We start from the raw sequence: 24,527 nt of genomic DNA on the forward strand, positions 1-24,527 counted from the left end.
TAGAGGCCTGAGCAGATACAAAAGTTGTTTCCACATCCGATCTGCAAACACAGTCCGCAGATATAAATCGGATATAAAGTGGATATCCGCAGATTTGCAGGGCTTTCCCCATACTAACAGATTCACAGTGGAGTGTTGTCTGGGCCAGTGTCCGGTCTCTGAGAGTGGCTGATACTAGCCCCCTAGAGCAAATAAAATAAAAAATCCATAATGCACTTTTCCAGTTGTTTAGTAGGACACAGTAGGTGGAGGTGGGAAGATTTATTTCTTCCTCATCCCAGCTGAGGGTCAGTTTAAGCCCTGGATCATGAAAATTGAAAATCCTTGTTATGTTTCTTTTAGCAACTGCAATTGTAGATGTTGTGAAGGAGATGACACTGCTCTGTAATAATTTGTGAATACTGTACATGACCGTGTTAGTGGGATAGTTACTGTACGGCTATCCTGGGTTATTGCAATGTTTATTGTAGGCATATATTGGTTTAGTTTAATAGTAGTGCTGTGGAGAAGCCAGCAGGAAGCCAACACTATGGCTGCAGGTGAGCAATCTGCTAATAGCAAATTGGGGCTCATTAAGAAACAATGCTTGAACTATTAAGCTGTGAGGGTGCCAGGCTGAGATACCAGACTTGTTTTGTCTCACTGGAGGCCCATAAATCAAACAGCCTGTAAACAGTTAAAAAAAGACTGGGAGTGGGGGCATTTCTCAGGAAGCTGTTCAGGGGGAAACAAACTTGTTCAGAAACAGACCCTGCTGGCACACTGGAAGTGTTCAGGCCATCCCAAGCTTTCAGAGAGAGGGCAAGCCTTTAGGTAAGACAGATATGGTGCAGTATGTTTATTGTTTTAAAATTCTTTCCCTCTGATGTTATGCTGTGTTCCTATTCTTAAGATTAAACAATACGGGGCTTCAGGAAGGCTGTTTGGGGTCACTGTGTTCACCATGAAGAACCACAGAGGGAAGAACTACAGATGGCGAACCCAGTTAGGTCTGCTGGGTGAGCACAGTTGAATCACAAGCTGCTGAGCCCAGGATGTGGTTTAAGAGTGGGAGAATCATTGGTTTCCACTCCAGAAAAGGTAAGAGCACAAGGGGCGGGATGCACTCAGAGAGATCAACGGTGCAAATAGCCCTGTAACCATGATGGATGCTATCTTTATTCATAAGCATCTAAGTCTAAAAAAAAATTCTTGCTAAACTATTAGTCTGAATGTCATCTGGTGGCAGACCAAATAATGAACTTTCCTCTTATCTAGTTTAAATTGTGTTTGTTTTTTTTTAAATATCTCCTCATGTTCTTTCATGGCCTTCTAGGTCCCACTGACCAAAGGCAACAGGATCTTGTCCTTCCTTCCAAATCAAATCATCCTAACCTTCCTAATATGGCCTTGTGGTGGGGTGTACAAAGCTTACCCAGACAGGAATGGGTTAAGGAGTTGCTGTGGGTATGTTAGGTCTGTCAGGATGGGAGGATGAGTTCAAAAGGGAAGACACCCAGCTCAGTAGGAGGTAGCTCGGGGAGGAAGATTGACTTCTAGTCCCCTCAGCTCCTGTGGCAAGAGGCCTGAATCATCTCAGGCTTGCCTACAGACTGTCTGGGCACCCTAAGGCAGGCAGGACTATAAGCAACCTCCTGAAGACACTTTCTGGTGGTTAACCACAGGATGCTGACCCAGAATGAGGCTTACCCAAGGCCCCTTGAAGCAAGAGGGGCCGATGACTCATTTAGGACTGGTCAGTTGTTCTTTTTTATATCTTTTTTTGTTTGTTTCCTTGGAATCCTGGGAGGGGCAATCTCCAGAGGAGCTCAGCGGCAGTGCTGAGTTTCCATCCCTGCATCAGTGATTCTGATGGCCCCAAGCTGGATGACCAGCGCCTGAGTGAGTGCATAACCCTGTCACAGCCCCAAGAATGCTGCAGAGGGACTAGGTCCTTGACAGTCCTTATATAGAAGCTCCAACCTCCCCATATCTCTGATAATTTTTGATGTTGATCTTAGCTAATACGGTTCCATTAACCTTTATTTTGCTAGCTTGAGTAGACATTGCTGCAAGTGACATGTTAAAACTGGTAAAGGTACAGCAGTTCTCATAGTATTTTCAAGGAAATGGAGTATTGCAGTCCATGTTTGTAATGATGGCTGTTGAAAGATAGATGCTTTCCAGGCAGTATATACTTTACAACTCCTTATCTTATTTTACGGAAGTCCTAAATACAACCAGCAATGTAAACTATGCATGTGTTACAGGGAATTTAGGAACTGTAGGCAACTTCTTTGCCCTCTGGGGGGGTAACTTCTTCCTCTGCTGCGAGGGGATATTGAGCCCCTTCCACTAGGGAAGAGGTGCTAGACATCTGCACACAACTTGAAGAGATTCCAGGATTATATCCATCTCCTATTACTATGCCAATAATGTGATATTTCTCTCTGGAGTGCATCAGTATAACAGATGCATATTCTAGCTAGCTTGAAGTTATAGGAATCATCTCTATGAGTCTCTCTTCGATAGCTTTGGTGTGATGCCAAAAGAATTATATATATAGCTATGGGCTGCATACCAGACATATGGGGCCAAATTCATCCCAGATGTAACTCAATAGAAATCACTAGTTACACCAGAGCCGCCATTTGCGCATCAAATTAATTTCAACTCTTTGCAGAATCAGATATTGACTGGTGTGATCTGATGCCCCAAAGATTATCTGTGATGAGGAGTAATCAAAAGACCTATGCTGACGATGTAATAGGACGATTGGTACTTTTAAACTGAATGGTGGGTTTTGTACCTATTGTTCAGCTTTTCTGAAAACAAGTGAGACAAAACAGTTTGATCCTAGGCTTGCCTCTGCAAATTGAAACCCGTCCCTGTGATTTACAATGTTGAGCCTACGTGGAGCCCCACAGAAAGAAATTGGGCTCTACAGCAGGCACAGCAGTTTTGTCCTGCATTATAAACTGCAGGACTGGAACCTACTCCATTGCTTTATTTGGATCCAGCAATAAAAGCTGATCCTTCTCTGTGTTGTTTACTGATTGGTATCAGCCTAATTGCAAAATTCCTGAGGCAATTGACTCAGTAAAGTGTAGGCTCTTCTGGTGATGGGAACATTTACCAATATGAAACATGGCAAAAAATTACCAAGACTGTTCAGTTTGGCTCCCCCTTTTTTTAATTATGTCAAATTTGTTACACAAACAACTAAACAACCGATGTTACTGTCATTTATACTCTACTGGTTTCCTCTGTTTGTCCTGGTTACTTGTACTCTGCTGGTTACTTTCTTTGTCCAGGTTACTGATTTCACTGTAGATTTTCTGTAACTGATACTCCTGTTTTCATCTCTGTGTTTAAATGATCATATGTCAGTCATTTCTGTTTAGCTTCCTGAAGCTCTTAGGAACAAAAATGGTAAGAAAAGAGTTTCCACAGCAATACTTCATGGTTCAGTATGTCTATCAAATACAAATGGGAAGCTCACTCCTGGCAAGAAGTGATGGGAAGAGATGAAAAACGTTGCCTGGTCTGACTGAGCTAATCATCGCGGTGTGTCTGTTCATGTACTGCAGCCGTAGCTGTGTGTTCTCCTTCACAGCCGCCGGCTCTCTGAATGGTGTTTCTTTAACATTATTTGAAGAGCATTTGTTGCTGCTGAAAGTTATTAGATCAAGAACTCTGTAGAATAATGTGCTTGCTTCACAAACCAGAAACGGCATAGAGTTAGATCAAGCCCGGGCCTCTGTGTTAGAACAGAATGGCAGCTGTGATGGATGTTTGTTCACTAGGAACCAGATTAAGACCACCAACTCAGTTCGCATAGACCATCGAACTGCCTTCAGGTGGCAATGACTTTTGCCCACAACTGACCGAGGCCAGGTTTGAGCTGCTAAGTGAAAGCTGGAAGGCTCTCACCCCTGTTTAAGAAACCCCTGAGCCTGCCAATCCCAATGAACAGAAGTATTTTTGTTCTGGGTCTGAATATCATGCCTGGCTGATTACTCTGTTCCTGTTTAATTTTATTGAGTTGAGTTAGCAGCCTGTATCTCACACGCTGATACTTGTGCCTTGAGTTTCATTCATGCAGTTCCTTCTTCATCAACAGAGTCTAGCAGTTTGGAATCCCAGTGACGACTGAGGTATGTCCCACCTGTCTGCATTTGGAATGTTTGAGTGAATGATTAACGCTGGGCGTAACTATGTTGTCTTCATTATTACTAACATTTTATTAATTGATAAACTAATGCCATTGAAACCTACCACATTAGCCATTGTAGAATTTGCCAGATTCCTTTAGTGGAACCTCGATTCTTCTTGGCATCCCGTTGTCAGGTATGGATTGTCGATCATTGGCATTGAAATTAATGCATACAGCAGGTTACTGTTTCTAATGTTTAACTTGTACGTTCAATATGGGGAGGACAGACAGGGAAGGATTTTGTCCACATTTATATGTGTCTTTCACATGTGTATACATAGTCAACTCCATCTTAGCCATATCTGTACAGTACTGGTACAAATTAATTTCTTCCCTGAATAATGTGTACGGTGTGCACTATGACTCAGACAGTGTATATAAAAAGCCTTGGCAAAAACATCATTACATCCATGCTGGCATTTATCAGTTAATGTTTGTATTTAATTCTGGCTCAGACTCCTTTGAACTAAGTCAAGTAATTAATGCTGGAAAATATTACTGAACCCATCCATTTAAAGTTAGAAGTCTCAAGGAAGTAGAAAGGAAATACCATGAAATTGTCTGGTAATAAGAAATCTGTTTACACTCCATTACTGGAAATTAAAAATAAGCATTTATCATCAGAAGTACTTTTTTGAGAATGAAAAAAAAGGCCTATTTCTGCCTGTATATTAAGGCTGAAAGCAGTGAAGTGAAACACTAATTGTTTTTCAGAGATGCCACTGCTCCATTAGATTTATAATTTATCTTACTGCTTTAGCACAGCGATCAGTAAGAGTGAAGTTCTGAAGGTTTTCTATTGCAGTGTGCTGGAAGTATTCCTTAAATGTGGTATCCTAGAGCAGAGGCGCACAAACTGTGGCCCATGGGGCATGTATTGATGGGCTGCAGGTAGCTGGCTGCTTGCCTGGGGCTGTCTCTCCAGCTCCTAAATCTCATTCAAAGAAACTGATAAGACATGTATACTTTCCTGATATTATCCTTCATGTAAGCAATGGCTGTGGTTGCTATAGGGATGTTTGATTGCCAGTGGGAGAGGAGGTCTTCTCAAACACAAGTGAGAGGGGAAGTGTCCAGGGGACAATCTCTCTCTGCTAAGATGTTCAAGATCCCCTGTCCTAGAGCATAACAAAACATTCAGGGCTAGATTGTGTCTACTGATGAGTGGGTGGGCAACAGGGGAAAGAGAAGACACAAGGAGCCTTCCCTTGCCTACAGCTATGCACAGGAGCCAGGCACAATCTCAGTCCATTTGCTCCCAGCATACATGGAGTGAGGGAGTGCAACACAGACATTGGCACTAGAAACCCAATAAGGAGTAGGGATAGGCAAAGTTAGGGTCATGGCTTCATCCTTCCTTCAGTGATTAGCAGAGCTGGGCTGGCATACGGAGAGGGAACACCCTGTACGCTGTAAAAGGGTGTTGCAGCTGTCTCTGCAGTACCCGCCCTAGTGCTCCCAGAGGCATTGTGTCTGCCTCAGGCACAAAGCCTCCAGGAGCTGCTGCCAGTGCGCAGTCATCACCTCACCAGCTCAGACTGGAGCTTCAAGCCACAAGCCAAGTCCTAGAGTATAAAGGAACCGTGAGTAATTTATAAGGCCCAGATCTTACCCAACAAATGTGATGCTTTTCTTGATACAATTCCATTAGTGGCTGAAGGCAATGATGTTAAGGGCCCAATCCTTACCCAGTGGAAATTGTGCCTACTTATGATAGGGCTGAATGTAGTGAATTTATTCAAGGGCATTAAAAAAACTTTATTAATTTCTATTGCAAGCACCTGATTTTCCACGAGAACCAAGGCCTTCAAACCACCATTGTTCTAGATGCTGCACAAACACTTCTACAGCTAACTACAAGCTGCTATTCAGATAATTTATTTATACTTTATATTATGGGAAGTTACTGTTTACTTTATTTACTGTGGGCTCAATCCTGCTCCCATTGAAGTCATAAAGATTTTTGCTTTTGAAATCAAGGAGCAGCTTGGTCTCGGCTGTATACATATACATCTCTATAATAATAGTGTATTATATATTGTTGAAAGAGATGCCTGGTTTCATTTCTACCAACATTGCTCAGCAGTGGATGAAACTTAAATCTGGATGGAAATCAGTTTTCATGTTGTTGATGTGATGTTTAAGAAATTCAGTATCATATATATGGTTCAGCTCTAATCGAACAAAAATTAGAAAGCAAGCCATATATGGGACCAGGAGAAGACAATGGTACATTTACAGCTGAAGGTAGAAGAAAAGGTGCTGAGCACTTTTCTAGGAGCGCATATTTGGCATATGAAACATATTATTGAGAGAGATATAGGTTCATTTATTATTACACCATTTCAAAATTACAGCTAGCAAATTGCATATATTTATTCATTTACAACTGTGCTCATTATATTAAAAATAATACCTAGCACTTAACGTTATCAATGTTCTTTGTAAACAATGACTATTTAATCATTACAACATCACTGTATGGTATAGCAGGTAAGCAATTAAACCCATTTTATAAGGAATGATGCAAGACCAGACAGTAAGGCAGTGACAGAACCAGGATTAGAACTCTGCAGGATCTGGCGCTCAGCCCTTAGCCCAATCAACTAGACCACACTAATCTCATCAGATGTGCAGCTTGTTTACATGAGAGTTCCAAGGAGAAAGCATTTGCCGCAGACTTCTGGGGTAACTGATGTAATATTTCATATAAAATACAATGGAAAGTAAACATCAATGTGCAATGCTAAACCTACCTAACTATCCAGTAATAAAATATAATACTGAAACAACATTTCTGATAAACTACATCTCCATAATCAGAGTATTATAAAATATTAAAGCCTGTTAATTGGTCATTAAAACTAACTTTTGGCAAGGTCTCCACAGTTGCCAAATGTACTTTGTACTGTGTTTACAATTACAATATTTCAAAATGTGGTCTTTAGAGATAGTTTTGGATCAACACTAAGCCCTGATACTTAAAAGGAGGAATAGATGGGTTGGAATAAACAGGAAAATTTGACAAGACTGCTAATCTGAATCAAGCACATAGAGAGAATTTTAAACCAGCTGTCCTTAATTCTGTTTTATTTAAGAACATAAGAACGGCCATACTAGGTCAGACCAAAGGTCCATCTAGACCAGTATCCTGTCTTCCGACAGTGGCCAATGCCCGGTGTCCCAGGGTGAATTAACAGAACAAGTAATCACCAAGTGATCCATCCCCTGTTGCTCATTCCTAGCTTCTGGCAAACAAGAGGCTAGGGACACCATTCCTGCCCATCCTGGCTAATAGCCATTGATGAACCTATCCTCCATGAATTTATTTAGGTTTTTTTTTTTTTTTGAACAGTAAAAGACTTCCATATTGGTCTTCCTCAGTCCCATAATGACTGGTAGAATTCCCTAAAAAATAAGACTCAAAGTCAGCCACCCTTTTTACATTTACATTTTACATTTAATAAAGCAACAAGTTAATACTAATCTGAAGGGCTAAGATAGCAGCCCTTACTAGTCCAATCATCTAGATATCCAACTCTCCTGATTGCACTAAGGACCACTGTATCTGCCTAATAGCTATTAAAAGCCTTGAGCAAAGTTCTGCAATCATGCCTATGCAGTTGATGCACTTACTTCACATTTACACCAGTATTAATGTGAACAGAACTTGTCCCTGATTTTACTGAGAGTAAAAATTGCAATGATCATTGGATCTTTGAAACCCTTACTTTCAAGACCCTGTGCCACTGAATGAACTAAAGGACTGTGAGTCAGCCCTTTACAACAATGGGTCAGAGTGTGGCAGGAGGCTTATAATTAGGGCTGGTACTTTGGGTATCAGTTTCACTCTCTAATTTGGGTCCTTTGTCCCAACTGCTAATCTCTGACTGATAGTAATAATATGAATTTAATTTATGCCTGGAGAAAATTCATGTGCTAAGGAAAGCATGGGAGAAGAGAGATGAAGGCATTAGAATTCCTTGGCCACTTAGTGTGAGACTCTCTATTATGTGTTAGGGTATCAATTCTGCAGCCCCTTAGGGCCTTAGTTGCAGGATGGCCCTGTGTGAAGTTAATGAATAAGTACTATTATTGAAGGATCAAGTCTATACTCTAAAAACTGATACAGTTATTCCCATTTACCATTTGGAGTGGTTGGTTGTCTCAGGCACTTTTGTGCAGTTGTGCTTGATTTTGAACGCAACCTGGTCTGGAACTAGAAGACTCGAGTCCAGTTTCAGTTGAAATAATAATAATTTAATAATAAAACTTTTGACTGACAAACCCAGAAACATTTGAAAAGCATAGATTTGATTTTTCACTTGAGAAGAAATTGTTTTTTCATTATTTTACTCATTTTTTAAACTCAGTTTCAACTTCCATTTCCCTAAATACTCCCCTGTTTGTAATGATCATTAATGAAGCAGGTGACAATTTTCAGAAAAATCTTTTTCCATCAAAAAATGTAGCACCATTGCTGACACCAAAATGTTTCACAATTTTTTGCCAATTTCACCAAATTGTTTGTGCTTTAAAAAAAAAAGCCTCCAAAATTAAAAATAAGTAAATATGTTTCATTTTGATATTTTTTAAATTAAGCATTATTTTTGGGTCAAAATGACTTTTCAATAGAAATTGCTTCAAATTTTATTTTTAATGAAAAAAATATAAAAAATAGTGTGAAATCAAAATGAAATGAAATGCTTTGTTTTGGGTTGAAGCTTTGTTTGACCTAAAATGATTTGTTTGTTTCTTAATTTTTTTACTTTTTGATCTGCCAAAAATTGAAACGTGAAAATGTTTTCAGGGTGATCTAAAACTTTTTTTTTCAGAACTGCCAATAAACTGAAAGATCCATTATTTGTATAACTCTAATCATTAATCTTTTCATTTTTACCAAAGAACAAGTATTGTTAAACCAAGATTATGCTTTTTTCTGTTAGACAAATTGTCAAAAGCGATGGTAATTGTGCTGAGAGCACACAGCAAAATATCGAAGTTGTGCAAACATTCAGAAGGTCACTGCTAAATAACCATGAAATGGGTTGGCAGTGTTTGTCTGAATATCTCACCCTGCTAGGAGGTGCTGATCCTGTGGGAAAATGTAAAGTCAATGTTGCTGACTCACTCTTGCATCTTGCATACTCCCACCTGAATATGATGGAAGTAGAAGTGGTGTCCCCCCCCCCCCCACTGTGACAGGACATAAGGTGTGGGATGAGCAGTCCTTGGAAAGGAACTCTGTGACCGGTCAAATCTGGAGAGATGGATTGGTCTGGATTTTGTGTGCCTTTTGTGAATAAAGCCAAATCCTAGTATCAACAGCAACTTGAGAACCCACAGGAACTTGAGTGGACTATGTTTAGTGTGGGGGGAAGCACCTCTTTGAAACCAAAACAACAAATGTTTGAGAATTGAGCCTTGATTTATATTAGAAGAAAAAGGAGCAGGTTGACCCAGAGGCAGTTGAGTAGATGGAATCCTTTATTGCGATACTTGTTACCCTGGACCTAACTGTCCAGTAAGCACTGGATTATTTACATCACACTCTTTTTATTGAAGTTAGTATGTAAATGCCTACATCCGCTACAACACCCCCAAAACCCTTATTAAGTAATAGAAACTCCCATACTATGATTATACCCACCCCTATTGACTGATTACAGCATTACGCATATTATATACACATCCTTACCTTGAAAATACATTTCTTTGCAGTAATTTGTTGCTACAAGTTCCCTCAATCTTCAGTTCTCAGGGGAGGGAGGAAGGGACCATGACCCATCACTTATGTAGCTGGGAAAGGAAGGGAGGAGGAGATAACACTTTTTTACCCAAAAGGTATCCTTTAGATCCCCACATTTCTTATGCAGCTGTAACAACTATTAATTCTTAACAAGGAGAAGGGAGGCGAAAGGGGTAACACTTTATCTATTAAGCGAAGGAATAGTGCATGCGTGTGCCTACTCCCTGATATCATGCCAGCATACCAGTGGTTTTCCATGTCTGTTAGTTAACCCTAACATATCCCAACAATTTGGTGTGCACATATATCAAAACCAACTGGGAAAACATTAGGTTTAAATGTTGCAATTTACCATGCAGAGATCTGTTAAACAGGCTAGACTAAAACCAGGTAGTTACATCTATTTTAAAGCTGAAAATCAGCTGTTTTAAACCTTCATAAATAATGATCCATAACACTGAAAGCTTTTTTCAGATCAATAGAAGTGGCTATCAAAGTATGACAAGCATCCTCAATAAATATCAATAAATTCTGAAAGCTGTATTCTGTTCAGATCCAGTTGTCTTGTTTCAGGAGACCATGACTATTTAAATATTGGAATATTTATATGCATCTATCATTCTTGCAAGTATTTTTGACAGATGAGATAATACAACAACAGAGCAAACATTTATATGAGCAGAAATAGAGGGGCAGTTCAAGAAACTTTCCACATAGTCATTACTTTTCCCTTTGATCAAGAACGATTAATGATATCGCAAATGGTCAGGGACATAATTGTAGACATTAGGCATTGCAACTAGTTATTCCGATTGTTAGGATGCCTGATATTACAGCCATTTAATTTCTGTTATACATCCACACATCTAAATTAAATAATAATTAATTGCCTGCAAGACTTCACACTTTGTCCTGTGACTATCTTAGATCTCAGGCTAAGCAGGGTTGGTCCTGGTCAATGCCTGAAAGGAACAGGGAGTTCAGTCGCACCTTAAAGACTAACAGATTTATTTGGGCATAAGCTTTCATGGGTAAAAAACTCACTTCTTCAGATGCATGGAGTGAAAATTACAGAAGCAGGCATTATTATACTGCCACAGGAAGAGAAGGGAGTTACCTCACAAGTGGAGAACCAGTGTTGACAGGGCCAAGTTGATCAGGGTGGATGTAGTCCAATCCCAATAATAGATGAGGAGGTGTCAATTCCAGGAGAGGCAAAGCTGCTTTTGTAATGAGCCAGCCGCTCCCAGTCCCTATTCAAACCCAAATTGATGGTGTTAAATTTGCAAATGAATTTTAGTTCTGCTGTTTCTCTTTGAAGTCTGTTTCTGAAGTTTTTTTGTTCAAGTATGGCTACTTTAAAATCTGTTATTGAATGTCCAGGGAGATTGAAGTGTTCTCCTACTGGCTTTTGTATGTTACCATTCCTGATGTCCGATTTGTGTCCATTTATTCTTTTACGTAGAGACTGTCCGGTTTGGCCAATATACGTGGCAGAATGGCATTGCTGGCACATGATGGCATATATCACATTAGTAGATGTGCAGGTGAATGAGTCCCTGATGGTGTGGCTGATGTGGTTGGGTCCTCTGATGGTGTCGCTAGAGTAGATATGGGGACAGAGTAGGCAACGAGGTTTGCAACAGGGATTGGTTCCTAGGTTAGTGTTTCTGTGGTGTATAGTTGCTGGTGAGTATTTGCTTCAGGTTGGGGGGCTGTCTGTAAGCGAGGACTGGCCTGCCTCTGAAGGTCTGTGAGAATGAGGGATCGTTTTCCAGGATAGGTTGTAGATCGTTGATGATGTGCTGGAGAGGTTTTAGCTGGGGGCTGTATGTGACGGCTAATGGAGTTCTGTTATTTTCATTGTTTGGCCTGTCCTGTAGTAGGTGACTTCTGGGTACCCGTCTCTCTCTGTCAATCTGTTTCCTCACTTCCCGAGTGGGTACTGTAGTTGTAAGAATGCTTGATAAAGATCTTGTAGGTGTTTGTCTCTGTCTGAGGGATTGGAGCAAATTCGGTTGTATCTTAGGGCTTGGCTTTAGGCAATGGATTGTGTGATGTGTCCTGGATGGAAGCTGGAGGCGTGTAGGTAAGTATAGCGATCAGTTGCTTTCCGATATAGGGTGGTGTTTATGTCACCATCACTTATTTGCGCTGTAGTGTCCAGGAAGTGGATCTCTTATGTGGACTGGTCCAGGCTGAGGTTGATGGTGGGGTGGAAATTGTTGAAATCCAGGTGGAATTCTTCAAGGGCCTCCTTCCCGTGGGTCCGTATGATGAAGATGTCATCAATGTAGTGCAAGTAGAGGAGGGGTGCTAGGGGACGAGAGCTGAGAAAGTGTTGTTCTAAGTCAGCCATAAAAATCTTGGCATACTGTGGGGCTATGCAGGTACCCAGAGCAGTGCCACTGACTTGAAGGTATAAGTTGTCCCCAAATCTGAAATGGTTGTGGGTGAGGACAAAGTCACAAAGCTCAGCCACCAGGTGTGCCATGGCCTCATCAGGGATATTGTTCTTGACAGCTTGTAGTCCATCCTCATGAGGAATATTGGTGTAAAGAGCTTTTACATCCGTGCTGGCCAGGATAGTGTTTTCAGGAAGATCACCAATGCATTGTAATTTGGGTTTGAATAGGGACTGGGAGCGGCTGGCTCACTACAAAAGCAGCTTTGCCTCTCCTGGAATTGACACCTCCTCATCAATTATTGGGAGTGGACTACATCCACCCTGATCGAATTGGCCCTGTCAACACTGGTTCTCCACTTGTGAGGTAACTCCCTTCTCTTCCTGTGGCAGTATAATAACGCCTGTTTCTGTAATTTTCACTCCATGCATCTGAAGAAGTGGGTTTTTTACCCACGAAAGCTTATGCCCAAATAAATCTGTTAGTCTTTAAGGTGCCACCGGACTCCTCGTTGTTTTTGTGGATACAGACTAACACAGCTACCCCTTGATGTCTGAAAGGAAGATATCCAGGTAATGCCTACAGGTAGTTGCTGCAGGATATGTAAAAAAGTACAAAAGGATATGTAAAAAAGTACAAACGGACCCAGTAGAATTCATGTATTAAAGTAATTGTATAGTGGTTCAAAATGCTGATTAACATGGAGTTTGTCTATACTAGGATTCCCCTGGTGCCACCCAGCACAGCATCCTTGGAAATTGTTTTTCTGAAATTCTCTAGTGTAGACATGGGCTCAGTGGTGACTGGGATGGTATAACTGGGAAGCTGGGTTGTTCTGCTGACCCATCCTTTTAGCTAAATTAGAGAGGTCTATCTGAGCTGTGCTGACCCGCTCTGGGTGATACATTTTATTAATCCATCCTGAATACACAGGAAGGTGGGAGTGCTGTCTGGGAAGAAAAATCTAGGGCTGAATAATCCTGAGGGAGAAGTTCTAGGAATAGCCAACCCTGGGGGCAAGGTTTGGGTTGGAATTTATTTATTTTGTGTTCACTTGTTAATAAAACCAAATCCTAGGAAGGGGAGAGTTTTGGACCTATACAGCATGTGTTGGCTGTTTTAAAGCAATGTGAGAATGTCACTGCCTCACAAATGGGAATGCCTCACATTGTCTGTACATAACTATTTTATGCTAAAACATCCTAGTGTTTTGTTTCCCTGTCTTCCTTCCCCGGCTTCTTTGTTTCATCCACCTGTTGTCTCATGTCTTTTAGACTATATTCTTGGGGCAAAGACGGTCATTTGCTACCTCTGTACAGTACTAGCACAGGTTTCAGAGTAGCAGCCGTGCTAGTCTGTATTCGCAAAAAGAAAAGGAGGACTTGTGGCACCTTAGAGACTAACCAGTTTATTTGAGCACGAGCTTTTGTGGGCTACAGCTCCCTTCATCGGATGCATACTAGTACTAGCACAATGGAGTCTTCACCTGGCTGACTCCCTTAGATGCTGCTGCGAGTAAACGATAAAAACTGGGTGCATGCTGTCCTTCACTTATCAAGGACTAGGGCATGGGTTAAGTCTGAACAATCTAGGAATCTGAAAAGCAAATAAAAACAAGAGTATTTGCATATGGAATAGGGAGAGCTTGTACCCTCCTCCTCCTCCAGGCTGGCTAATTTACAGCTCGTGTAGATGTAGGCATACTAGCTTCAAGCAAGCAAGCATGTTAATAATACCAGTGTAGCCAAAGTGGCACAAGTGGCATGATGGGCTAGCTGCCCTGACTACAGCCCTGTCTGAGACCCTATGTATGTACCTGGGTGGCTTGTCCCAGCACCGCGGCAGAATGCTGGTTTGATTGAAGCTAATGCATGTACATCGGCCCAAGCTCCAATGCAGATGTACCCTCTATGGGAGTGTAATTCCCAGCAAGAACCAGCCTTCCCCTAATCTAATGTAGCTGACAAGCCAAACGATACTGTGGCATGTACCAATTCTGCAGCAAAAGGCAAAACTAAGGTAAAATTTGGCTTTTGCACAATGCATTTGTATTCATTTTGGATTTTTTATCTGAAATTAGGATCAGAATAAATGAACAATATCTTTCCCCCACAACAGCCAGCCAAAAGCTAGGTGAAGGTTATGCCTAGTAGGTCTTGCAGGACTGAGCCAAGGTTATGCCTAGTAGGTTTTGCAGGACTGAGCCAATCCTCCTACTCAGTAAACCTGCTTTCTTCCCCACCCCCCTACCCCAAGAAATTCACAAGGAACTTTGCACAATTCCCAAGTTCTGCCGGGTGGCTGGAGACTTCTCCAAACCATTTGTGTTTGTTAGTGATTGTAGCTTTGACAGGCTCACAACTAAGAAATAAGCAAACACTTTATGGAGGAACATCTCCTGCTATCCTCATCAGTGCATCAATCCCACATCAGTGCTTCAATGTACCATCCTCCCTCTTATGTTACAGCCTGCAATCTCACTTCCTCCAGCATCTGGCCAATCAAGTGGAGGATTACCATAATTCCTGGTGACCCCAGGGGCAGGCTAAATTGTTGGTTGGGGTCATTTACATGACCACTGCAAGCAAAATTTAGTCCAGTGCCACTAGAAACCTGTCATGACATAAGGAACTGTCATCACTGAAGAAACTTCAGCCACCATTTAATTTGAATTTCAGGTTCATTGTGGAACACATAGCCTTGAAATACTATAGACTTCCCTCCAGTATAAGAATGGATTTCAGCCCTGAAACCTAATGTAGAACAACTGAATAATTCAAATGGATGTTTAATCCAGGGTCTCTTTTGAGTAAACAAGAAGCAGTGTAATTGCTTTGTGATGGAAATATTGACAACTGACCCTGCCTAGAATGTATATTACACTTTTTTATGTACTCTTAGAAATACAGTGCATTCAAGCAGAAATGCTCCTAGTGGAGAGCTGTTATAATAAGTTGGTGCACCAAAGATTCCCAGAGTAGCACGGCATGAATGAAAGATTATTAGCCACTGCATTTTAGCCTCCTCCACCATGAAATCTACTACTTTTAGAATTTGTGAGGAACCAACTTTGTGGCTGCTGAAAGTCTCATATAAACTCTGAGGCCTTGGTGAGTGCTTTACAGGAACGTACTTTAGAAGTTCAGTTTCTTTAGTTCTATAGGTGATGCACAATTATTGATCCTGAAAATGAACACTAAAGAAACAAATTGATTCTTTTGAAGTAAGCAAATCATTATATATTTGACTTTGAGATCTTTAGAATAGTTTCAAAGGAGTTGACTTGGCAGAAAACAGTACGTTTTATATTGCTCTTAATCCCTCCCACTAGTAGAATTAGTGTAACACTGATCTCATTCTCACAGGAGAATATTACTAAATATTTTTCTAGTATTACGATGCTTCATGTCTGGCTTTTCTTTGATACATTTTCCCAGAAATGTCTGTCTAACTTAAACAATATTAACCAGGGGTTTCCTTTCTTTGGATCCAATTCTGATCTCCTCACTCACTCCACATCAATAGTGCCTTACTCCACATGAGATTTCATGTTTCATGTCTGAAACAGCCTTGGTCCTATCATCTTTAATGGTATTCTGTTTAATGGCAGAAATATACTCTGCAGTGTTTGAGCTGCTTCATAGTAATTAAGGAACAAATTATCTATCTGCTGAAATCTATTTCAGAAGCATATACAAGCACTTAACTTTATAATACAGCATTTTATATTGCATGCCATTTAAATACAATTCTGTTATTGGATTGTTAAGAGAATGAGCATACAGCCATATGGGCTGTATTGCTGTGGTTTTATGTAGAGTGTGGATGCATGTGTCTTTGTAAAGCATCATGCACACTTATGGTATTAATATGCAAATGGAAATAATAATTAATAGCGCCCAGGGTAATTGCCTTTGGGTCTGTTAATATTCCAGTGGACATTTCCCAAGACTGTTTTCCAGTGTACTTGTTTAATGTCCATTTACAGGATCAATCATTGTGTATACCTTGTAGACAAAAATGGTTTCTTTCCCATCAGCTGATAGCTTCCAGTGGTTCTGGGGTATGCTATGAAAAGAAGAAAGATGAGGGGGAAAAGGCCTAGGAGGCCCAGATCTTCAAAGGTATTTAGAGGTTTAACTCTCACTGATTTCAGTGGGAATTAGGCACCTAAATACCTTTGTGCATCTGGGCCAGAATGATTTGTCCAAAGTCACATAAGTCAATGAGAAAGCTGGAAACAGAACTGAACCCAGGAGTCCTGACTCCAAATCTACTATGCTTTCCTTTATTATGCTTAAATATACAGTGCTCCTGTAATCAAAACTATATTTTTCTTAAGAGTTGTGACAGTGCTGGACAACAGCAGTTGATCCACCAATATGATCACTGAAGCTTCAATTAGTCATCCCACCGACACCTGAAAATGGGGACTGTGCCAGTTTGGTAGATTGAGGATAGGCTGGACAGTGTTAAAAGCTACTTACCTCATTAACTCAGAAGATATGAATTCACAGGAAGGAGATGCAAAGGGGAGAGAAAGAAAGTGAAAGAGCTGTAGGCTGGTAGAGCCAAGGCTACAGTCTCTCCCTTGCTGGGTTCAGGAGCCTTAGAGCCCCAGGATCCTGTTAAAGCTGATGCACAATCTGTAAAGATAGTAGGAATGAACTTTGTAAGTATGGCATTGGATGTTTTACCTGAAGAAAGTTTCTGAATTTCTTGTCTGGAAAGAGGCAGGAGCAGAGCAGGCCCCTGCCACATGTAGGGGTCTGCTGGAGATTTATTAGTTTGCATGAGGTTGGCAGCCTAGACAGTGGAGGAGACCCTGCAGTGGCTGGTAAAACAGCAAGAGGAGCTGCAGAAGACCCTGCAAAGCTTCTAACAGGCTCATCACCTGGAGAGGCAAGTGTTGGCCGCCTGGCAGATGGTGCAACAAAAGAGCCTGCAGATCTTCATCAGAAAACAAGCCCATGTGCAGCAGCAGCTATTGCAGAAAGTGGTGAGTCCTGTGGCAGGGAATGGCAATTGACTTCAGCCCTGGAGCTCTGTAAAATGGGTCTGGCAGAAGACCCTAATGCATTCCTGGACACCTTTGAGAGGGTGGCCCTGGGTGCAGGCTGGGATGGGAAACCTGGGCCCTAAGGCTGGCCCCATAGTTATCCAGAGAAGCTTAAGTAGCCTGTATGGCCTGGAATGATGAGCTGCCCAGAAACTATGAGGGGTCTAGGTGGCCATCCTAGATCGTACTGAGAAGTACCACCAAAAATTCTGAGGTGGACAGGGAAGGGGGGTGGTGAGGTGCTGGGTTTTCAACTTTTGGGTGAAAGTGGCTGAGATCAGATACCCAAATGGTGCAGAAGATCATGGACACTCTGCTTTTGGAGCAGTTCCTCCAAAGCCTTGCCAAGATTATATGGGTATGGGTTAATGGCGTCAACCCATCACTCTGGATACAGTGGTAAAATTGACAGCAAAGTTCACAGATGTAGACCTCCCCATGAAAGAGAGCTGACCCCAGAGAGGACTGGGACTAGGGAGAAGCTTGGGGAGCAAACAGCTGCCAAGGGCATGGAGAGGAAGAAGGAAGAGCCCAGAGAAGCCCTGGCTGGGCCTCGACCCATGACATGTTTCCAGTGTGAGTGTCAAGGAAAGATGAAAAAGACTGCCTGTAGATGGACTGTGTTTTTTCTGAGTTTTGTGGCTGGGTTGGGACTGGAGAAAAGGGCAAAGGAAATAAATTGTCCACCCTTCCTGCAATGGTGGGAAGAAACACTAGAGTGGCCTGGTGGACATGGCTTCCATTTGCTCCCTGATCTGGAGCGAGTTGATGACCCACTGGCTGGTTCAAGGGGCAAGTATGAGGATAGCGTCCCTAGGGATAAAGTGCTGGCCTATGGCAGAAGTACCCTTGGAAGTCCGGGGGGTGGTTTACATGGAAGCAAGTTGGGGTAATGGACAGCTTACTCTACCCTGTTGTGTTGGGAAGTTGATTGGAGCTCCTTCCCATTAGGAAAACCTGGTGGTGTTTTACCTGGAGGTCTCCAAGCAGTTTGTCTGAAAAAGACAGGAGCAGGCTGATACCTTGTCACAACAGGACTCCAAACATTTTGTCAAACATGGTCATTTTGAAGGTGTTTATGCTTTCATAATTGAAGACACTTCTCCCTTTTGTTTGAAGCTATCGTAAAACAAGAAAATCTATAATTAGATTTTTCACATTTCTCAGTGTGAAAAAATGAGACTATTTGAATTAAAAACAAACTTGAAAGCAGTTACTTTATACTTTTGCAAGCACATCTCAGAGTCAACTGCAACTCAAACCCTTAAGAAACGAGAAGATGACTCTGCATATGTAAAAAAGAGCCATTACCTCACAGTGCAAAAATCTCCACTGCCAGCAAATATTTTTTGTAGACTGTTTAAAAAAGAGAGACTCAAGTACTGATGCATGATTGTGATTCCTACCCGGAGTAGGTCATTCCTTCTGCTTAACAAGTTTGGATGTTGTCCAGAAGCAAAATGTAATTTATTCAAATAAATTAAAAGTGGAAATATTGCAATAAAATTATACCAATAGTAAGACTGTTGTCAAAGTTCCCAGATTTCAATCAATTGCTACACCATAGTTAATATATTCAGTCTTCCTCCTGCTGAGTATAATCGTTAGATTTAATCATTTTCTCCCTTGTTATAACTACAGCTCTGTTAGGGCCCAATGTAAGGCCCATGGAAGTCAAAGGGAAGACTCCTGTTGATTTAATTTTGGATGAGACTGTTAATATTAAAAATAATGGACACATCTGCAGTTTCTTCTCATTCAATAATGAAGATTCACCTAGATGTCACTTTTCAGACCCTAATTTGCATTAATTCCTAAAAAATGATTCTGGGAATTATAACCTTGATTCACGGAAGCACTCATACACATGCTTAACTTCAAGCCTCTTGGCTTCAGTGAGACTTCTCTCAGATTTGCTGAACTGGGGTTTGAGGGTGTCTTAAAAAAAAGTAGTGGTTTTGTGTATTAGCAGTTAAATATATAAATGCTTAAAATCAAAATGCACTAGCAACTAAAAGTTAATAAAAAACAAACTGTTAACAGTTGGAAAGATCACTGCAGTGGTCGGGAGTAATCAAAAAGCTATTTTTTTACAGGGGGCAAAAATTTTCCAAACCGCAGTCTGTCATGCACTTTCTCAAGAGGCAGTAACAATATAGTCATGAATTTCTAAGAGATGATTTAATTTCACTGTTATTTACAACTTAACCCCAAAGCCCAGCCTCTTCCTATTATTTGTGGTTAAATATAGAAACAGATTCTTTCCCATTCCTTTTTCTCTAAGAATTTTTTGCTGCCTACACAAAGTGCATGAGTCAGAAACCATAAGAATGAGTGGTTCCCAGCTGGCTAGGCCAATCCTTGGCAGTCGTGTTGCCTCTGCTGATTATGTTCACGCTTCTCAAGGTCACCTCAAACATCAGGAGGTGAAATAATGTCTGTCTGGAAAGGGGGGGAAAAAAAGAGGGGGGATTATGCCTGAATTTCAGAAAGTAATAGTAGGAAACAAAAAAAATAGGGAGAATGAGGGCTGTACCCAACATAAGGTATTTTAGGAACATATATGCAAATAAATACGTGATAGGTACACTTTTTCAACTGCTCATTTTCCAATTCTTAAATTAATTCACTTTACTGCATCTGTACTCCTCTTTGTGTTTGCTTCCCCGAGTGTTCTAGCAAATGAACTTGTATACCTAACTCTTTCACCAGCCCCTTGCTTTGCCAAAGGGATGTGAATTTCAACCCACACATGAAGACATCAGTAGGAGTTCAGAGCACAGAAGGCAAAGAATCACAGGCCCCAAGTCTGCAAAGAAAGGGAAACTGGATGTGTATGCTTAACCTTCTGATATGCACTTTGAGATTAAAAATGGCTTTAAAAAAAAGATGGGGGTTTTTTGTAGTGATTAACTGTAGAATGCTGGGTTTCTGGTTTGAAAGTAATGGCTGCGGAACATCTGTGGTGGAAATCCCATGACCAGACTGACTTTCTCAGCTACGAATTCATTCTCTTCTCCTTCATTTCTGCTATCTCCTCCACTTTTCTGTGAGGGTTCCATAGAGCTCTGTCCTTGATCCTCTTCTCTTCTCCCGCTACACTTTATCTTTGGGTAATCTTGTCCACTACCAACTCTATGCTAATGACTCAGCTCTAACTCTGGATTCCACACCTGACTCCTGTCCAAACAAAAATCTCATCCTGTCTGACATCTCCTCAGGTTGTCTAGCTATCAGCTCAAGCTCAGCATGACTAAAACAGAGATCTTATGCTTACCCTCCCTACTACCATCTTTCTTGATTATTGCGGACAATACCACCATCCTGCCTGTCACTCAGGCCCCTAACCTTGGTACCCTCTTCAACTCTCTCTAGGTTCTCAAATCCATGCTGTCTAAAACTTGCAAATTGTTTCTGCATAACGTCTCTAAGATATGGCCTTTCCTATCCATCCACACAGCTAACTCTCATCAACATAGGCACTGAGTTTTTATTTTCCCTGAGGGTGCTCCACCCCTGCTCTCCCCCAAGGCCCTGCCCCTACTCCACCTCTTCCACCCCTGGTCTCTCCCCCCCCCCCGCAAGGCCCTCACCTGCTTGCTGCTCTCTTTCCTTCTTCAAGCCCCTCCCCCAACCACTACTACTAGGGGGTGCTGCCAAACAGCTGAATGTGGGTTCTGTCAAGCAGCTGTGGGTAGTGGGTGCTAAGCACCCACTATTTTTTTTCCATGGGGGCTCCAGCCCCAAGCACCCACATAGTCGGTGCCAATGCTCATCAACACTCTTGATTACTGCAACATCCTTTTCTCTGGACTTGACAAATGCAATCTTAGCCTATTTCTACCCACTTAGAATGCTGCTGCAAACATATCACCTCTCTTTACATCCCTCCACTGGCTCCCCTTCTCTATCTCAGCAAAGAAAACCGATCGCTTTCATTTTCAGGGCCCTTTATCTTCAATCTCCACCCTATCTATATCCTCTCTCACTATTGAGATGTTGACTATTGCCTCTGATCAACCCATGCTGCTAAACTGCATCACCCACTTGTAAAATTTTCAAATAAGCATCTTCATGCTTTCTTCCATGTTGCCCCTCATGCTTGGGAAGAGCTCCCTGTAAACATCCACAAAGTTATCATTGTCCACCTTAAAACTCTCATTTGCAGTGATGCCTACAAAACAAAACTCAATCGTTTGGTTTTGTTGTGCTGGAACCACTGCCAATGATGCAGACAAGAATTGTCTCATTGTTTCTTTGTTACCCCCCCCCCCCCCCGCATTTATCTCTCTGTATCCATCTGTTTTATACTTCGCTTGTAAACATCTTGGGACAGAGACTATGGTTTTTGTTAGTAGAGCACCTAACACAATGGGCTGCTGGTCCATGACTGAGGCACTATGGGTAGGAAACACTTGGGTGCCTACACCCCAGACTTAGGCACCAGACTAAGCCTCAGTGTGATTCACGAACCAGGGGAAAATAGGTGGGCAAATGCCTATTTCATATATGTGGGGCCTGATTCAGTTGGCAGCCTCTAAGCATGCCACTGGATTGGGTCCCATCCAAAATGGAGGAGGCGGTGCCAACCTTATAACTTTTTAAGCCCAGTGGTCACCTGGGATGTGGGAGATTGAGGTTCAATTTCCCACCTCTGCCTGATGGGGAGAAGGGAGGTACCCTATTCAAATCCTACCTTACAGGAGGCTGCTTTAACCCCTCGCCTATGGGATATTCTGTTATCAGTCTCTCCTGTTGAAGCCATTCCACTGTGGATTAAATACTTAGTCATTGGGCCAGAGAGAGAGGGCAAGTGAGAAAACTCTACAGGCTGATGGTTAGGGCACCGGGGGGGCGGGACCCAGGGTCCAGTCCGCCTGCTCCAATGAATCTTTATTTAAGTTCCTCTGTGAATCCCTAAGGTAATACTAGTAATGCTACTAATTGTGTCTTAAACGGAAGTTCTGTATGTCCAGTTATATAGGTTGTGTGTTTGTCTCACAATAGTACATAGGCTTGTCCCTATGCCAGCTGTTCAGTACTATGGTGTTAATGGTGCAGCAGTTCAGATGAGATATTTAAGCCAAGATCAGACCTGCTGTGAAAGTAGTTGGCATTTTTTGGAAAGGATTGGCAATGACATGAGTGTTCTGGCCAACATCCCCATATATATTATGACCCATCCTAATGTCTAACCCTGTACACGTTTCCTTCTTTTGAACAAGGGCTAAATGGAACTTGAATGTAAACTTATGGAACAAAAAGCAATGAAAATCTCCAAATGCACACACAGAAAATACAGCTTAAATATCGTATCTTCATAATATCTTAACCATGAAAAATATTTTTAGTTATATCTCTCTAACTGCACTGTGTGATTGCTTTACTCCTGGGAGAATTCTGCACTACTGCATGTGCATAATTAATTAGCTGGGCATATTTTTAAATTTTTGTGCAAAAAAAAGCTTCTGCTGAAATGTTGCTGCAGTTCTGCCTTCTGCCCACCAGAGGGTGCTGTGACAGAAGCACAGCAGAAGCTCCCAGCAGAAAAAAACTTCTGCAATTCCTTCTTTTTCCCACCAGAGGGCACTGTGGCAATAGAACACAGCAGCAGCTTCCGGCCAGCAAGGGAAGAGAAAGACCCTGCCTTCTTTGTCAGGCCAGGTTAGGAGACAGGGGCTATGGGGAGACAGACAGCATGGGGTGCTGTGGAGTCAGAGAGGGGCTCATAAGGGCTAGTGGGGGAGGACAGACTGGGGCAGGGGCTGAACGGGATTGGAGGTGCAGGGCCACAGAGAGGAGGGAGGTGCTGGGCCACATGGGGATGGGAGGAGAGGGTACAGGGACACATATGGACAGGGGAGTGGCTGGGTGGGGGCACAGAGCCACATGGGGATTGAGGAGGGGGTACAGAGCCACATGGGGACAGGGAGAGGGGTGAAGAGCCACATGGGGATGGCAGGAGTGGGTGTCTGAGTGGGAGTGGAGGGACATATGTGAACAGAGGCAGATGTTCCTGACTGAATGGGAGAGGCTAGGGGTCAGCCAGGGTCTGCATGAGGAAAGCACCCTAACAATCCCTCCCTGCCTCCTCAAAAAAACCTCTTCCATACTTTTCCCATACCCAACACCCCTCCAAGTTCACACCCAGGTTCCTTCCCAGCAATTTACTTTCCTCTCCCTCAGCTTCTGTCTTATCCCTGACTCCTCCCAAGCCTTTGCACAGCATCTGAAGGGTGCAGGAAATATGGTTGTGTATTGTAGTTTAAATGAATTATTATTCAGAGTTGTGTATTAATATGCCTAGTAAGGAATCTATTTGTCAAAAAACATTTCCTGAATCTTTTTTGTTGTCTGTATTGTTACAGACCTACTTGCTGACAGGTATTTTGAAATGAATTATGAAAATAATTGAAATTGGTGTGATTATATTGTGTCATTTTGACAAATTGTGCAGAATTTTGCAGAATTTTAAAATGTGTACAGAATTTTAACTTTTTTGTTGCAGAATTTTTAATTTTTTTGTGCAGAATTCCCCCAGGAGTATTACTTATATTCAGATTGGTTAATAATGCTTGTGAACGAGTTGGAGTCCAGCAATTTGTATACTCGTTATACAGTTATTTCTTAATAATAGTGCTGAGCACATTTCTTTACACTGTTGCTAATCTCTGTGCTCTGACTGGCACCTGCACTCAGAGGATCTGATTCAGAGAGGGGTTGAATACCCTGCTCATCAATTGATTTCAGTGGGAATTGTGGGTGCTTACCACTATTCAGGATCAAGCCCTTAGTTTTCAAGTTGCTTTACAGCAACAAAAATACTGTTTTAGGCCTTGATCCAGCAAAGCACTTAAACCTGTGCTTAACTTTAAGCACACAAATAGTCCCACTCTAGTCAATGGTACTACTCTTGTGTTTAAATATACACATGTGCTTTGCTGAAGCAGGGCCTTGGCTTCTCATTCTCTTCCTCTCTGTGTAACAGAAAACCTCCAAAATTTTTAGGAAAAAAGAAAAAAAAGAAAAGGGAAAGTTTGTTTTGAATGGCTTTTGACTTTTCCCTGCTTCTCTCTTCTTATTCCTGATCCCTTATTTCCTTCTCTCCAGATCAGAGAG

At 41.8% G+C, this 24,527-nt stretch overlaps 1 long non-coding RNA gene across 1 annotated transcript in view; it reads left to right on the forward strand.

The window, feature by feature from the left end:
- Positions 1-877: 877 nt before the first annotated feature.
- LOC141993396 (uncharacterized) overlaps positions 878-24,527 on the forward strand; it is a 39,656-nt gene continuing 16,006 nt past the window's right edge. The window contains exon 1 of the long non-coding RNA XR_012640842.1: positions 878-1,080. This is a non-coding gene — a long non-coding RNA (uncharacterized LOC141993396). The remainder of the gene's footprint in view (positions 1,081-24,527) is intronic.

The sequence above is a fragment of the Natator depressus genome, chromosome 9 (genome assembly GCF_965152275.1).
Source record: "Natator depressus isolate rNatDep1 chromosome 9, rNatDep2.hap1, whole genome shotgun sequence".
In the NCBI taxonomy this organism is placed as follows: Eukaryota; Metazoa; Chordata; order Testudines; family Cheloniidae; genus Natator; species Natator depressus.